The sequence below is a fragment of the Tupaia chinensis genome, unplaced genomic scaffold, assembly GCF_000334495.1.
Source record: "Tupaia chinensis unplaced genomic scaffold, TupChi_1.0 Scaffold000263_1, whole genome shotgun sequence".
Lineage (NCBI taxonomy): Eukaryota > Metazoa > Chordata > Mammalia > Scandentia > Tupaiidae > Tupaia > Tupaia belangeri.
This window is the reverse complement of record NW_006159743.1, coordinates 11,603-17,653: the sequence shown is the minus strand read 5'-3', so window position 1 is coordinate 17,653 and position 6,051 is coordinate 11,603. Positions and strand designations below refer to the sequence as shown.

General features: G+C 41.9%; 1 pseudogene; it reads right to left on the bottom strand.

Moving 5' to 3' along the window:
* Positions 1–3,284: 3,284 nt before the first annotated feature.
* Positions 3,285–4,560, bottom strand: LOC102472832 (elongation factor 1-alpha 1 pseudogene; annotated as a pseudogene).
* Between the last annotated feature and the right edge of the window lie 1,491 nt (positions 4,561–6,051).

The following is a 6,051-nucleotide window of genomic DNA, read 5'->3' as shown; positions in this document are numbered from 1 at the left end:
TAGATATTCTAATGATATCTATTGATCCAGCTTTTCTTCAGTGATAACAAAACAGAGACTTTCCCATATTACTGGTCTGTAATATGAATAAACAAGACTGAGAATTGGCTAGAAAAATTATGAAGAGACTATATGAAAAAGTTTAAAAAGATAGCAGTAATGGGACCAGCAGATGGCATGATGGTTAAGGGTGCTGGACTCCCACATGGCTGTCCACGGTTTGAATCCTGGACCTGATGGCTTGCTTTCTCACTTTCTCTCATTCTCTCTCTCTGTCCCTCTTTGGTCAAATAAAAAATAAAGCCAATAAACAAAGCTAAATGAAATAATTATTTTTTAAAAAGATAGCAGCAAGAAGCAACAACAAAATAGGATATATTTTCCTAAAAATATTCAGCAAAAATGTTTGATCAATGTTTTTCATAATGAGATGCTTACAGACCTAAAAGTTACTTAGGCGTTTAACATTATAAAACATTACAATTGATCTTATCTCCATATTTTTACAATTGAGCTAGAAGGAAGTGATTCCCACTGAGTATAGGCTCATGTTTTCTGGTTAAAGAGAAACAAATAGTTGGATTAAGAAAAATCCTGGGTATTTATTAGAAGTTCTCACTCAATGGGAACTAATTAGGACTTGGATATGTCACCTACATAACTGACTTGAAAAGAAATCTGACTTACAAGATCCTATGTAGATTCCCCATTGCACTTAATTAGATTAACATTACTATGCTTTCAGAAAATTTTAATTTAATTGAATTAGTTTTCTCGAATAAGATAACAAAAACGTTATTTACACATTTTGGCAAATGTATAAGTTAGGATCTCTCAGCAACACACATCTGAATCCAACTAAGACTTGATTAAATAACTACCAGACTGACTTTCTTTAATGCAATGAAATGTTTGGCCCTGTCAAAACTGGTACATGAGGGAACCAGCAGTTAGCGTAATGGCTATGTCGCTGGATTCCCACGTAGTCGACCGCGGTTCGTGTCCCGGACCTGGTGGCTTAAAACTCACGCCGGGCACGTGTGCGTGCGTGCCCAAGATCCCGAGAGGAGAATGGAGGAGAAGGGATTGCGGCATGACCATCCCCCCTGGGGGGTGATTTCTCGCTTTCTGTCTCTATGTCTCTCTCTGTCTGGCGAGCGCACGCGCCCTACAGTGAAAATCTCTCCAAAAAAAAAAAAAAAAACTGGTACATGATAGCCATGATATCAAAAACCCAGGCTCCTCTTCTCTTTCTGCTCCCCCAGCCTTGGCCTGTCATCCATGGCTGTTGTACCACTTCAAGACTCACCTACATTCAGGGCGTGGGTGGGCTTAGTGTGTCCCTTTAAAAAGATGGTCAAAAGTTTTGTCCAGGGATAGCTACTTACATATTACTGGCCAGGAGTGCGTCACATTGTCACTTCTAGTAGAAAGATCGTTGGGAAGCTGAATATGTTAGTTTTCAAGCCATGCTGTAGAAAAAAGCAAGAATGAAGGCTTTGGGATACTAAGCCACTCTGTGCCTCTGTGAGCAAAGGATGAGGAATGCTGAAAAAAAGATACTAATAAGCTCTCCATATCTTTTCTAAATCACAGAAAGAGAATATTTTCTTAACAAATGCAGACATTTATGTACTATCGTTTGTCATCGTAGGTAATCTTACTTATGTAGTTAGAAAGAGAGCCCATGTAAAAGTCATTTACTTACCACTGAGGTGGTTTCGTTATACGTGCTGTGTTCTTAGTCTGACTCGACCTTCAGCAGACCTGGACTTTTAAAATGCTTTTAGCTATGGCTTGGATATATCGAGCTGCTCAAGCATCTGAACAGACAAATCTCAGCCGCGTTTACTCCCTTTCCAAGGTATAGCAGGAAAACCAAAATAAGCTTCACCGGTTTATCCCTCTCCTTTAAATATCAGGAAGGAAAGCAAAATGTTAAGTGGTCTCACTTGTACCAGCATTCTACAAATTAGAATCACCTAGGCAGCTGCTAAAACATGATGATACACTAATTTGTAAAGAGCTCGATAGGTAATTCCAATATATACCTAATGGAGAGAACTCCTGCATTAGAGAAAGAAGAGAAGTTCAAAGTGCATGGAAAACCTGGAGCATGTAATTGAATCCCTTTAAACCCATGCTTCTCACCTGTTCATTAGCTGACTTCATCCACACAAACGTTTAGTTTGATACTTAGTAAGCCAAATATTAGTTACTCTCCCTATTATTTTGTTGAGGTTCATATAATTTTGAAAAAAAATGTATTTATGAGGAAATGGAGTTTCTACACATTTGTATCTCCTTTCTGGTAACTCATCTCTGCTTGACGAGATGTGATGGCCAATGCAGGTTCTGAGTGCCTGTACTAACCTAGTCTGCTCTACGAATCTCTGAGAAATTGGTGAGGGCTCCTGAGTTTATTTCACACCTAATCCCTCTTATAAGCAAGATAGTGAAATACATAGTTCACTTCTTTGATTAAAATCTGTATGGCCAGCAGGTGGTATATTGGTTAAAGTGCTGGACTCCCACATGGACAACTGTGGTTTGAGTCCCAGACCTGGCAACTCATGCCAGGTACATGTGTGTGCATGCATGCCCAAAATCCCAGTAGGAGAATAGATTAAGGCATGGCCATCCCTCCTAAGGGTGATTTCTCACTTTCCCTCTCTCTCTAGTATGTATATGCACCCTATGGCAAAAAACTTAAAAAAAAAAAAACACTTCACGTGAATTTATCACAGTATCTCAAAAACAACAGGATTTTTTGTCTTCAGATATACTCCCAGCTTATAAATGCATATTTATCTACACAGCTTCTTATACCAGAATGGTGGGAGTTATCCTTTCTTGAGTTTTCTCTGCTCCTCACTTAGAATAACATTTCCAACCATTCAAGTACTATTTTTTATTCCTCATTAAACTGTGTTTAATGGTCTCAAAATTCTGTGACAGATTTTTGGTCAAGTTGTTTCCATTAGAGAGTACTAGTTTTAAGAACTAGTAAACTTAAAACTGCCACACACTAAAAGCCAAAATGGTCACAAAACATTTTCCTTTCCTTCTGAAGGTTTTACGATGCATTGTTATCATTAACCAGTCTTTTACTATTAAACCTAGATGACCGAGACAAACAGTTCTGAGACTGTTCTTCCACCACTGATTAAGACTGGGGTGGCAGGAATTAGGGATATTCATTGAGCCTTCTGAGCTTTCTGGGCAGACTTGGTGACCATGCCAGCTCCAGGAGTCTTCTTTGATGACACCCCAGGCCGACTGTCTCATATCATGAATAGCCAAACAACCAGAGGAGGATAGTCAGAGAAGCTCCCAACACACATGGGCTTGCTGGGAACCATTTCAATGATGGCAGCATCAACAGATTTCAAGAATTTAGGGCCACCTTCCAGCTTTTTACCAGAATGGCAATCAATCTTTTCCTTCGGCTCAGCAAACTTGCAAGCAATGTGGGCTTGACAACCCAGTACAGGGGCGTAGCCAGTGCTGATTTGGCCTGGATGGTTCAGGATAATCACCTGAGCAGTGAAGACAGCTGCTTCCATTGGTGGGTCATTTTTGCTGTCACCAGCAACATTGCCAAACTGAACGTCGTTATCAGGCTGTTCATGACATTGAAGCCTACATTGTCCCCAGGAAGAGCTTCATTCAAAGCTTCGTGGTGCCTTTCAACAGATTCTACTTCAGTTGTCACATTCACTGGTGCAAAGGTGACCACCATACCAGGTTTGAGCACACCAGTCTCCACTCGGCCCACAGGGACAGTGTCAATACCACCGATAGTGTACACATCCTAGAGGGGCAGATGCAAGGGCTTGTCAGTTGGACGAGTTGGTGGCAGGATCCAATCCAGAGCTTCAAGCAGTGTGGTTCCACTGGTCTCACATTCTTTGTAGGTGACTTTCCATCCCTTGAACCAAGACATGTTAGCACTTGGCTCTATCATGCTGTCACCATTCCAACCAGAAGTTGGAAGAAATGCTACTGTCCCAGGATTGGTGCCAATTTTCTTAATGCAGCTGCTGACTTCTCTCACTATTTCCTCGTATGTCTTCTGACTAGGGTGGCTCAGTAGAATCCATTTGCTTAACGCCAATGATTAGTTCCTTCACACACAGTGTGTAAGCCAGAAGGGCATGCTCATGGGTCTGCCCGTTCATGGAGATACCAGCTTCCAATTCACCAGTGCCAGCAGCAACAATCAGTACAGCACAGTCAGCCTGAGATGCGTCTGTAATCATGTTTTTGACAGAGTCTCTGTGTCCTGGGGCATCGATGATAGTCACATAATACTCGCTGGTCTTGAATTTCCACAGGGAGGTATCAATGGTGACATCACACATTAAGCTTTCAGTTTATCCAAGTCTCAGGCATACTTGAAAGAGCCAGTTCTCATCTCAGAAGCTTCCTTCTTTAATTTTCCGATGGTTCTTTTGTCTATCCCACCACATTTGTAGATCAGATGGCCAGTAGTGGTGGACTTGCTGGAATCGACGTGCCAATAACAACGATGTTGGTGTGAGTCTTCTCCTTTCTCATTTTGGCTTTGATTTCATGGTGGTTTCCATGACACCTGTGTTTTGGTGGAAAGTCATTATAAAACAAAACAAAACAAAACAAAAAACAGTCCTATTGTTTCTATTGGTGGTTATAAAATATAGCACATCTCTGTCTGCACGACTCCATCTCCACTGCCATCACATTGACCCAAATTACATTATTCTTAGACTCTTCACTCCTTCACTTACCAACAATCACTCACGACCCGTGCCGTGTGCCCAGCACTACGACCCCCTCCTAGCTGTTACCCCCTCCTAGCTGTTCTGCACCTACTCCTGCCCTATCAGCCAGTCTCCAGCACAGCTCCTGGGAGCATTGTAACACCAGGTCATGATGCTGCACTGCTTAAAACTCCAGGTGGTTTCCCATGCATTTCTTACCATGGCCTTCAAGGTCTGGCCCCACCTACTCAGTTTCTTGCATCAATAAGCCATCTTCAAGGAACCAGGCCCTCATCTCATTCTCCTTATCCACTGTTTCAGCCACAGTGGCTTCTTCTATTGCTCCAGTGAGCTAAGAACTGCCACCTCCTGGCCGTGCACTCTCTCTGCCCTGTTTGTGATCAACTTCACCTGTGTGACTTCTGCCAACCATTCAGGTTTCAGTGAAACGTATCCCCTCCTTGAATATGCTGCTCTCGCAAAAGTTTGCCCACCCTTATCCTGAGTCTGTCATTTAGTCATTTTATTTCTTCCATAATAGCCTTCTCTGAAATTGTCTTACTTGTTGTTCAGGTGTTTGCCTCCTGCACTATAGTAGCAGTTCTATGAAGGTTGGGACCTTTCTTGACTCCTATAATAAATTCCATCCAGTGTAAGTATTCAGTGATCCCCATAAGTAGCGCTTAAACACTCAAAAGGCCAAAGGCTAGACAATGATGCAGAGGTAAGACAATGTAATAATAAACAACAACGAAACGTTGTCAGCATTGGCTGACTATGCTCTGCTAGGCTAACCCACTTGGGAAGGTTCTAGGTTTGTGTCAGTCGACCTCCCTGAAAATACCAGACATGGAGATATCCATGATCTGGGCCAGCTGATGCTGGGGGTGGATTATGGCATTAGGACCCTGTTGGGTGTACCTATGTCTGTCTGTCTCACTCATGGAAGAAATGGGCAGAAAAACTTTAACCAAAAAGGGGGAATGGGCAAAAAAGCTTTAATAACACTCATATAAAACCTTGTATTTTAATTTAAAAAATATTGACTAGCATACAGGATATATCCATTCCCTATACCAACCACGTGCTATCAAAGAGCTACATGGGCTAGCATTTTAAATATTGCAATGAATTCATTTGTTTATTAGTCCTCTATTGCTAAATAGTAAATTACCCCAAAGTGTAGCAGCTTAAAACAACAAACATTTATGGTCTCACATTACGGGGTCAAGAAACTGGGCGGGTCCCAGCCGGGTGGCTCTGGCTCAGTCTCTCATGAGGCTTCAGTCATCTGAAGGGACACAGAGCC